Source organism: Nicotiana attenuata, chromosome 3, assembly GCF_001879085.1.
Source record: "Nicotiana attenuata strain UT chromosome 3, NIATTr2, whole genome shotgun sequence".
In the NCBI taxonomy this organism is placed as follows: Eukaryota; Viridiplantae; Streptophyta; class Magnoliopsida; order Solanales; family Solanaceae; genus Nicotiana; species Nicotiana attenuata.
Window position 1 is genome coordinate 50,797,443 of NC_031991.1, and position 12,458 is coordinate 50,809,900.

Below are 12,458 nucleotides of genomic sequence, written 5' to 3' on the forward strand. Positions count from 1 at the left end.
GGTTCCACTGGACAGGTCTGCATTTACTAAAATCATTATCACCTGCTTATCATGATCAATCAGTGAACAAGAATAGCCTGTTATTCAGGGACTTGAAAAGCTTGGTTCTTTGGCTGCTTACTTGGGGCTTAAATGCATGTCTTTAATTTGTGTATATATAAGCATTAAAGTTTAACATTACAAAGGAATACTAAAGAAAAAAAATGCAAAGAATTGAAACGTAAGGAAAAGAAGAGAAAATGTTAAATGCAGAATTTAGGCAGCAAGTTTATTAATGAAGCAGCGAAGCGAGGGTCAGTTTGCGAAACCGGGACCGGAGCATAAGAGACCAGAAAAGTCCTGGACCGCGAAGCGAGGGTCACTTTGCGAGATCGGGACCGGAGCAGAAGAGACCAGAAAAGTCCCAGACAGCGAAGCGAGGGTCACTACTGCGAGTCCGGGACCAGAGGAGAAAAGTTTAGCTTCTCATATTAAAGATAAGTTAAAGGAATATCATATTTTCCTAATGTTGGACTATATTTTTCCGCAACATATTTTCTCACATGAAAAATCATATGTTGCATGGTCTAGAGGGATATAATTGTCGACAAAAAGAGTTTTTGGTCGTAACGAAGCAACCAAAGTGTCACAAAGGAACATAAACAAAAAAATACTATCTACAAAGAAGTGTTAGTTAAGATATTAAATTTAAGCATTTAAATGATTATTGCATTTTTCACCCCTTTATAACAATTTTGTCTTCGCGTGTGCGCGCGAGTGCGTGTATATATATATCCTTTCTAGCAAATTATCTCATACTTGCTCTTATTATTGACGAAACCACAAATTTACTGTTCACCTTTTCATTATGAGTTTAAAATTACCCTCAGGTTGGTATCCCGTTAGTGATCGAGCCAATAACAAAATCTTTTTGTGACAGTGAGAGGGGGTAATATTTGACCAAGAGTCTAAAGAAGAACAAAATTGCTCAATTTCAATAATATATAAATAAATTAGACTATTCTCCCATGTTTAAACGCAATTGATTTCAAAATACTATGGCAAACACCTATTAGCAGAAGTAAATGTTAAGGTATATCGGATAAAGCAAAAGAAACCCAACTTTTTTAAATACACTATTGCTTTATCCTAAAAATCAGTAGACACATCTAATCCTATTTACCTTGTGTTCTAAACCATTAAAACATACCAAAACTGAACTTCAATATTATCGATCTGGAAAAAGAAAATACTGGGATTTATATTAAAATATAGAATTACTTAAAAAAAATACGATGAATTAAAAATACCCCATTAAAAGCGAAAAAGAGGCGCAGTATTTGCCCATGTTTCGTCAACTGCATTAAACACACGGCTTTACAACTTTTCAGACCTAAGTCAGTTTCTACTCAATTTGACATGGAAGAAGAGAAGAAGCTCGCAAGAAAAAATAGGATGAACATACGGAAGCAGAAACGGCCGAAATATTGTTCAGATAATAATGGTATGAACTTTTATCCACTATTTTGCATATTTTCCTGACTGCTGCTTACAGACTCTTTGTTCAATGCTTCCAAATACTACATATTTCCTAACTACTCTTCTGTTATCTCTGATTTTCCTTGGGCTAATTGCCTTTGAGGCGCACCTAAGTCCTAAGACTCAGTTCAAGCTGAATTGTGCGCTTCGCGTTGTATATTAACTGTATTGGTTAGTATTGTTATCTTTTAAATCAAAGTCTGAAGCATATTTTATGAAGGAATCGTATCGTACAGTTTGGTAAAAGCAAGCTGAATGTTTGCTGATAAACTTATGATAAATTTTACCAATTAGTAAAATATGAATTACATAAAGGCAAACTGGTACTTCTTCCTGGCTATTAGCAAGGCAATCTTGAATTTCTGTTTGAAATAATGTACCCAATCAAGACTATTTTGGTTCACTTTTTATAATGTTGGTCCCAGAATTATGTATCCTTAGCAAGACGTTTTCTGAGCTTTATTACGTTCCAATATCAACTGCAAAGAAAAGAATTACACGGCTTAATGGTTATAACACGTTATGCTAATATTATGTGTATGATGGCCCATATTTATTCATGGGATGCCTGTTCTATAATCGCCATGTTAGCAACAACAACAAAGAAGAGAGGGTAGGCCGGCAGGGTACTTGACTCTTATTATACTAACTACTCTTCTGTTATCTCTGATTTTCCTTGGGCTATTGCCACAGGTAATTCTTTAAAATTTTTGTGGCTATTGGATCTCTCAAAAACTTGCATAAGTTATTAGTTAAGTAAATTTTTATATGTTTTTTTGAACAAATTAATCGTCATGTACATTGCAGAAGTGATATATGTTGTGGTGTTTAAATTAAATTAACTGAAGTACTAATTTTAGAGATGTGGTGACTTAAAATTGTTGACTATGTTCAATTTTCTTAATTACTGATCTATATCTCTTTCATCTCAAAATCGGAAAATACAAAAAATATTAGGCAGTAGTTTAATTTAGTGGAAGAGTCATGAGGCTCGCTGATTTTAATTAGGACATTTCTATTATGTAGATACAAAAGAAACTTAGCTAGAGTAATTAGAAAGCGATTGAATTTACATCTTATGATACAATGTTTACAATGTAACTAACAGCACGAATAATCTCCTGTGATCTAATGTAATGTAGACGAGTCGAGTAATAGGCGATTATATTAGAATTATATTTGTGTCGAAAGCTCAGGTTCAAATCTTATCAAATGTCCTGTTTTTCAAAGGGGGGAAATATGGAATAAGCATTGAGTTCCCGACATTCTATTTTTTTTTTTTTGCAGGCTAGAAAAAGTGAAACGCCTCCACGCGTGTGTAATGATATCTGAATCATTTTGAAATCTTTAAGTTCTGCCTTTGTATTATTAATCGTTCGTGCTAATAGTTGATTTGTGTTTGTACCTGCCTGCTTATTCTACCCAAAATTTCTGATTAAATCCTTAAGTTTCTTAATCATACATTGATTTGTACTTTGCAGCAACTACGCTTTGCAACATCAAAAAATTCTTGATCTTTTGAACAAACTAATAGTCATTTTGTCGTTAGTGTTTGGGATGTAAACGCTGTTCATAAAAGATAAGAGCTCTAAATATGAAAACTATAAATAATGTGAATACAAATAGGTGTGATAAGCTAGGATACAAGTTCCTTTTATGGTTTGGTCAACAGTGAAATTACTAGAATACATCAAATCAATACCGTCTTATAATGTGTATTTTTGCAGAGTATTAGGAATTCAAGATAATCTGGACATTAGTTCATGAGATGATTGAGAAAATAAAGCCTACAACTACAATGATATTTAATTTAATTTGTGGATATGTACTTGTGGAGAGAAAGATTTGGCTACAAAATTAGTAGATATGTTTATCAAATAAAAGTTATTCAATTATAGATTTTAGGCATTCATTTACTGCAAATTTACAGTCCCTTATGGGTGTCATGAATGGCTGTATTAGCCAATGTTGGTTTAACGTCATCTTGCTGATATTTTATTCCACTTAGTTAGCTGATTTGTATGTTTTATGGTTTACAGAATTTATTTGTCCTGCTACTATCAGAGGGGATGCTTTTGGAAAAGAAAAGGCAACACAACTTTTAACAGACATAACAAATCGTCAACATTTCACACGATTACATTATACAACTTTAGAAAGTTGAGCACACGCTTCATCGTCAATCTCAGGCACGATATCCAAATTTACCTCGACAGAAACATTTGCAATTTGGTTTGTCAACTTCAAATGTGCAGACAAATTATCTTCTACCAGATTTAAATGAGCTACCCCTACTGCCAGGTTCTTATTATAAATAAAATTATTAATATAACATGAATCATTTATTTATACTAACGGCATTTTATTATAACTTATTATTAGAACTTGAGGATGTCAATATTGATGGTGATGTACCAGGTATGTTTTTAATGAATAAAGCTATTAAATTACACAAATAAACTACATTTATACTAATATTCAAAATAATGGTAGTTTGATTAAATACTTAACGTAATAATACGTGAAAACAATCGCAGAGAATAATGATGCAACTGAAGATGAAGACGACTATGAAGGTATGTCTATCTTAACACAAACAATGATTCATTCATGTCCGCCTTTTCAATTTGCATGGCTAACTTAATATGATTTTATAACTATTTAGAGCCTGACGTTGGATATGCAATTATTGACAATGAAGGTGTGCATATTTATTATTTCTATATGTATATATAATAAGTAGGCTTACCATAACAGAACACCTTGACATTAATCTTACATTTGCTTTTTTTATTCATAGAGTATTGGGATATAGGCGATCCTACATATGAATATGAATATTATGGTGCTTACTTCTGGTACGAAGAAAGAATCAACAAGAAAATCAAAGGTAAAAAACCAGAGTTCTCTTTGTGTTGTAATCATGGAAAGATACGCCTACCAAAGCCAAAAAAACCTCCCACAATTTTAAAACACTTATTATTCGGATCAGGTAGCAAGAAAATTTATTTTTCATACTTCAATACTGTCTTCAATATATGAATAAATATTGATTCACAAACAAATACTTTTATCTAGGTCCAAAAAGTAACCATTTCAGAGATAATATTAGAAGTTATAACTCAATGTTTTCATTTACCTCAATGGGAGGAAAAGTTGATGCTTCTGTCAACCAAACAAAGGGGCCAAGAACATTCAAATTATCTGGACAAAACTATCATCAAATCGGGAGTTTGTTGCCCCCCGAAGGATCCACCCCCAAGTTTGCACAATTATATATATACGACACAGAAAACGAAGTTCAGAATAGAATTCATGCACTGGGGTTAGTATTTAATTATTCCAAATTTATATATGCATGAATAATCTAACAAAAACAAAAGTTAGACCAATTTTATAAAACCTATTTTTATGCAGTCATGGTGATAGAATAAACCAACTTCATGGTGAAATTGTTCAAGATCTGAAACAAATGCTTGATGAGCAGAATGTTTTGACAAAGTCATTTAGAATGGTGAGAGACAAATTTCAGGAAGATACTCACTCCAATTTTAGACTCAGATTGATAGGAAAACGTAACTATGATGGAAGAAGATACAACTTACCAACAATTTCAGAGGTTGCTGCTTTGGTAGTTGGAGATTTTGATGTATCTAGATGTGATCGAGACATCATGTTGAAACCCAATCTGGACATCTACAAAGGATAAATAAGTTGAATGCTGCCTATTAGGTCTTCAGTATCCTTTATTGTTTCCATTTGGTGAAGATGGTTATAGGGAAGACATTCCTTTAAATGGAACTGACGAATCAAGTGGAGGAAGGCATTTTGTTAGCATGCGTGAATATTTTGCATACAAAATTCAAGAAAGGAATGGCGAAGTACCAACAATTGTGAACTCAAGAAGATTATTTCAACAATTCTTGGTCGATGGATTTACAATGGTTGAATCGTCTAGGTTGAAGTATATCAGAACTCATCAAAAACAATTGCGAGCTCATATGTATAAAGGATTAGAAGATGCAGTTTTACATGGAGAGATAAATCCTTCTTCTCAAGGTAAAAGGGTAATTCTTTCATCCAGCTTCACAGGGGGTGCAAGATACATGATTCAAAATTATCAAGATGCTATGGCAATCTGCAAGTGGGCTGGATATCCAAATCTCTTCATCACATTTACTTGCAACCCAAAGTGGCCTGAAATTAGTAGATTTGTAAAGAGCAAGGGCTTGCAACCAGAAGATCGCCCAGACATTTTATCTAGGGTGTTCAAAATCAAATTGGATCGTTTAATAAAGGATTTGAAAGAGAAACAAATTTTTGGATCAGTTAAATCAGGTATATAATTAATCTTTTTTAATAAATTCTTATCATATTTATAATCTAATTTAATAAAGCATTTTGTCTTACATATAAATTACAACCACTTACCCCAATCGCAAATTATTATTTTTTGCAGTGATATATACTATAGAATTCCAAAAACGAGGGTTGCCTCATGCACACATATTGCTCTTTCTTCATAATAAATATCCAAATGTTGGAGACATAGATCAAATAATTTCAGTAGAAATACCAGATGAATAGGTCGATCCGTATTATTATAAGGCCGTGAAGAATTTCATGATGCATGGCCCGTGTGGTTCTGCTAGAAAATCGTCTCCTTGCATGCGTAATGGTAGATGTACAAAACACTTTCCAAAGAAGTTTGTAGAAAATACTACAATTGATGAAGATGGATATCCTGTTTATAAAAGAAGGGACAATGGTAGAACTATCCAGAAAGAAGGTATTGAATTGGATAACAGGCACGTGGTGCCACACAATAGATATTTATTGTTGAAGTATGGCGCACATATAAATGTTGAATGGTGCAATCAATCTCGATCAATCAAGTACTTATTTAAGTACGTTAATAAGGGTCATGATCGTGTGACAGCAGCTTTTTCTCAAAGTGTGCATGAGGAAGACTCATCGGCTATTGATGAAATAAAAATGTATTATGATTGTCGATACATATCACCGTGTGAAGCTGCTTGGAGAATTTTTAAATTTCCAATTAACCATAGAGAACCTTCGGTAGAAAGACTTTCTTTTCATCTACCAAATGAACAAACAGTTATTTTCTCTGATGATGATCCAATTGATGATATTGCCAATAGACCAAATGTAAAGGAATCACAGTTTTAAAGCTGGTTTGAGGCAAATAATACATATGAAGAAGCAAGAGAATCAACTTATGCGGAATTTCCTCTTAAATTTGTGTGGAATAAAAAACTAAAAAATTGGGAAAAAAGAAGAAATTCTGCATTTTCAATAGGGAGAATGTTCTTTGTACCAGCTGGAAGTGGAGAGCAATATTACCTTCGAATGTTGTTGAATGTCATTAAAGGACCTAAGTGTTATGAGGATTTACGCAGAATCAACAATCACGAACATTTAACTTTTAGAGATGCATGTTATGCACTGGGTTTATTAGATGATGACAAAGAGTATGTGGATGCCATAAAGGAGGCAAGTAACTGGGGAATGCCATCATATCTTAGACAATTATTTGCTATGTTACTATTATCCATGTCACGACCCAAAATCCACTAAGGGTCGTGGTGGCGCCGGACACCTCTTTCAGGCAAGCCAACTAAATTATCAATTAAATCCTCTCTTAATACTTCTGAAAATTCTAAGGTTTTTCCTTCCATTTATCATAAATAAAAGATCACTACTTGAATTCAAATTTAAATAATAATAATTAGTACAAATCTTTCCAAACCATCCCAGAACCTGGTATCACAGGTGCATGAGCAACTACTGATAAGGAAAATAAAATACCACATCTGTCCGAAATACAGTGGACAAGGAATAAAATACAAAATGCTGAAAGGAACTACACTAGCTGCGGGTCGCCTCGAACAATGCAGCTCACCTAGTCCCAAAGTACATTCCCGCTGCTACGCCCAGTAAGCTGCTAGAGGTATATATACCTGTGCAACAAAAATACACAGAAGTGTAGTATGAGTACGTAATCAACGTGTACTCAATGAGTATCCCGCCTAATCTCGAAGAAGTAGAGACAAGATGGCCAACTTCGACACTCACTAGAGGTCAATTAACAATATTCTAGAAATGCGAGGAAAATCATGGTTTTATATGGTAGTTCAAATTCGCGAAGCCAGAAAACAGGTAAACACCTTCAACAAATAATCAAGGATTTTCAAGGTTTACTCTTCATTACCTTATCAATTTATATCAAGCCATGAAAGGAAATATCAACATTTAAAATTCTCGGGAAACAATATACATATCATGCGCAAATCATGCCAAGGTCGACGGCCCGCTCCAGCAGAAATATAAACTGTGCACTGCAGAGGGTCAAACGGCACGAACCATAGATGCATCTATTTAATCTGCCGAGGCGTTCGGCCCGTTCCATAAATAAACACATACCCTTCTCGCAAATCATGCGTGCGACGCAGGTACACATAGAGATACATGCTCAATCAGTCAATTAAGAACTTATCAGAATATTTACCCGAATAAAACAATTTCTCTTTTTAACAATTCAGGAAAAAATGATGTTTAATCTCCTTTTAAATTCATTTACTAATCCAAGGTGATTCAAGCAATTCAAGCTATCAATGGGTTCATAAATAATCCAAGTATAACATGCTTTTAGGCCCTAACTACCCGGACAATAGCATAATAGTAGCTACGCACGGACTCTCGTCACCTCATGCGTACGTAGCCCCCGCAAATAGGAGCACATAATCAATTATTTCACCTATGGGGACAATTCCCTCTTACAAGGTTAGAAAGGAGACTCACCTTGCTCCGAAGACTCATAACCGGCATTTTACATTCTTCCGAAGGCTTGAACCGACGCACAATGCACCAAAACTAGTCAATTAACGACAAACTAATGAGAACATGCTCAAATACTTGTTATCAATTCAAATTATACAAATTCTCAACTCCGCTTAGTGAAATGACCAAAATACCCTTGGGCCCACGTTCCCGGATTCCGAAATTTCTCGAAGATAAAGGTTACCCATGACCTTAGGAACTCAAATATATAATTTTCTCTAAATTCCATACCAAAATCGTGGCTAAATTCTAAGAATAAATTTTTTTAGGTTTTCCACCAAAACCTCAATTTTTATACTAATTTTCATGCCCAAATCCATACATAATCAATGTATTTAACTCATAATAGGTGGGGATGACTTACCTTAACATTGATGACGAAAATCCTCCCTTGAAGCTCCCCAAAATCGCCCCAAGCCATGAACAAAATGAGAGAAATGGACTCAATTCACGATTTAAAACAACCTTGCTGCCTCCAGGTATTCCGCGTCTGCGGTGCATTTCCCACTTCTGCGGATGTCGCTTCTGCGATTTTTGACCGCTTCTGCGGCTTGGGCAAGAGGGAGCTGACCGTTTCTGCGGTCCCAGGGCCGCTTCTGCGGTTTCCTTGGGCCTGGCCCCTTCCGCTTCTGCGAGATTTCGACCGCATCTGCGGTCCAAGAACCGCAGATGCGGTTATGATAGAAGCAGCAACCTCAAGCCTTCCCAGATTCCAATTTTCGATCCGTTAGCCACCCGGAATCCACCCGAGGCCCCCAGGACCCCAACTAAAACTACCAACCAATTCCAAAACACATTACGGACTTGCTCGAGGCCTCAAATCATATCAAACAACGCTAAAACCATGAATTACACCCCGATTCAAGCTTTATGAACTTTAAACTTTCCAACTTCTACTTCCGATGTTTAAACCTATCAAATCTTGTCCGATTGACCTCAATTTTGCACACAAGTCATATTTGACATTACGGACCTACTCCAACTTCCGAAATCGGATTCCGACCCCGATATCAAAAAGTCCACTTCCGGTCAAACTTCTCAAAAACCTTCAAATTTCTATCTTTAGCCAAATGGCTTCAAAAATGACCTACGGACCTCCGAATTCACTTCCGATCGCGCTCCCAACTCCAGATTCACCATACGGAGCTATTCACAGTCTCGGAATCCCAAACGGACGTCGATAACACTGAAATGCACTTCAAGCCAAACTTATGAAATTTCTTCTAAAATGCTACTTCCACAATAGGCGCCAAAACACTCCCGGGTTATCCAAAACCCGAACCGGGCATACGCCCAAGTCCGAAATAATCATACGGACCTGCTGGAACCTTCGGATCTCGATTCCGAGGTCGTTTGCTCAAAATTCCCATCCTAGTTCATTCTTTCAACTTTAGGCTCTTGAAATAGGAATTCTCTTCCCAAATCGACTCCGGATTTCCCGAAACTCAATTCCGACCGCGCGTGCAAGTCATAATGCCTGAAATGAATCTGCTCATGGCCTCAAACCGTTGAATGACGCGCTAGGACTCAAAACGACCGTTCGGGTCGTTACAATCTAATTCAATGTCACGGCCAGAATGTGTTTGGGAGGCAACATGGATTTTATTATCAGATGATATCTTACATGAAGAAAGAAGAATATTGGATAATCCAGGTATACAATTCGACCTTCTACTTCAGATTTTAATATTATAAAATTGTTAAAATATTTTTACATTATTGGTGCATACAAATTAAATCTTAGTCTAATCTACGATCTACATTTAGGCTTGCAAATTATGAGCGATTAATTATTAATATATTTTGTTGGAGACATAATGGATGTAGCCTTCCAATGAAGTAAAGTAACATTAATTTTCTTTTACTATTTCTGAAGGAAGTTGTTTTGCTCTTATCTTTATATGACTCATGACAACTTTATATTTTTATGATTAATTAATTAATTATATACTTTTGTTATTTTAGAGGCTGAGCTAACAAATGATGAACTAAAGAATCGTTGTCTACAAAAGTTAAAAAATTTGTTGGAAGGTTGCGGAAGAACGTTATATGATTTTTCAACAATGCCAAGACCGGTTTTCAATGAAAAGGAAGTTGACAACACCAATAGACTCATCTGTGAAGAATTGCGTTATAATAGGTGCTCTTTGTCTAAGGAACATGAAGAATTATTGGTTAAACTGATTGTGGAGCAAAAGCTAGTTTATGACATAATTATCACAGCAGTGCATGAGGACAAAGGTGGATTCTTCTTCTTATATGGTCATGGAGGAACCGGGAAGACATTTATTTGGAGAACTTTGTCTTCTGCCATAAGATCTAAAGGAGATATTGTGTTAACAGTTGCGTCCAGTGGAATTGCATCTCTTTTGTTAACAGGAGGTCGAACAGCTCATTCGAGATTTGCAATCCCACTCAATGCAACTGAAGATTCAACATGTAATATCAAACAAGGTACTCCTTTATCAAAATTGATTGTCAAGACAAAGTTAATTATTTGGGATGAAGCACCAATGATGCATAGATATTGTTTTGAAGCTCTAGACAGAACTCTAAGAGATATTCTTAGATTTAAAGATGCATCCAATTTAGATCGTCCATTTGGAGGAAAAACCGTTGTTCTTGGTGGTGACTTTAGACAAATACTTCCAGTCATTCCAAAAGGTACTAGACAAGATATTGTTAATGCTGCCCTTAATTCTTCATATTTGTGGAATCACTGTCGTGTCTTAAAGCTAACAAAAAATATGAGGTTGGAAAGAAATCAGGTGGATTCACATTTGAATGATCTAAGACAATTTTCTGATTGGATTTTAGCAATTGGTGATGGTATGATTGGAAATTCTGTTGATTGTATTGAAAAAGTTCACATCCCTGATGATCTTATCATAAATAATTGTGGCGATCAAATTTCTGCGATTGTGGAAAGTACATATCCAGATTTTTTAAGTCATTGCAGTAATATAACATACCTGCAACAAAGAGGAATTCTTGCTCCCACTCTTGACATGGTTGAATCAATCAACGAATACATGGTTTCACTAAACCAAAGTCAACCAAAAACATTTTTGAGTTCCGATATAATTTGCATGTCAGACGATGCTTTTACAGGTTTGGAACACGTACATACACCTGAATTCCTAAACACTATTAAGTGTTCTAGAATTCCAAATCATGTTATCACTTTGAAAGTGGGTGTCCCAGTGATGTTGTTGAGAAATATAGACCCATCTTCAGGGCTATGTAATGGAACAAGATTAATCATCACTAGACTCGGAAATCGGATTATCGAAGCAAAACTTTTATCGGGAAATATGGCTGGACAAAAGGTCTTCATTCCGAGAATGTCATTAACTCCATCTAATGCAAGAATACCTTTTAAGTTCCAACGAAGGCAATTTACAATAGTTGTATCCTTTGCAATGACTATAAATAAAAGTCAAGTAATCTTTATCTCATGTTGGGTTATATTTGAAGAAATCGGTCTTCACACATGGGCAGCTTTACGCAGCTCTATCACGAGTTACAAAAAGAAAGGGAATAAAGATTTTGGTTTATGACGATGATGGAGAAATTTCAAATGAAGCAATAAATGTAGTTCACAAAGAAGTTTTCCGTAATTTACTTGGATAATGAAAGCAAATCTGATCTGAAAGTTCATAACATTTTTTATTCACATGCTTCTGTCTTTGCTAAACCATATTGGAAATAAACTTCAGAAATAATAGTTGACAACTTCAATTGGTATGCTTATCTGTTATCTCATCATCATTAGTTGTTACTATTTTGAGTTACTTTGAACTAATAAATTCTTAAGTTTTAAATATACTAACAAACAACTCGCAAAGTTATATTTCTTCCACTAATACACGGTACTGCTCTTGCTCCAGATTTCTAGACTGTTTTTGAGCTATTTCGGCAGCAGGTTTCAGTTGGAATTTTTCGACTGTTTTTGGGTGAGAAAGTCGCGGCGTTTCGGACTGTTTGCTGCTGATTTTCGCAGCTTTTTGGAGTATTTTGAGGCTGTTCTAAGGCTGTTCAATCAGAAGTTGAAGGTTGGATTTTTCGTATTGTGTGCA

The 12,458-nt window shown here is 35.3% G+C and overlaps 1 pseudogene; it reads left to right on the forward strand.

Moving 5' to 3' along the window:
- Positions 275 to 12,012, forward strand: LOC109224362 (annotated as a pseudogene).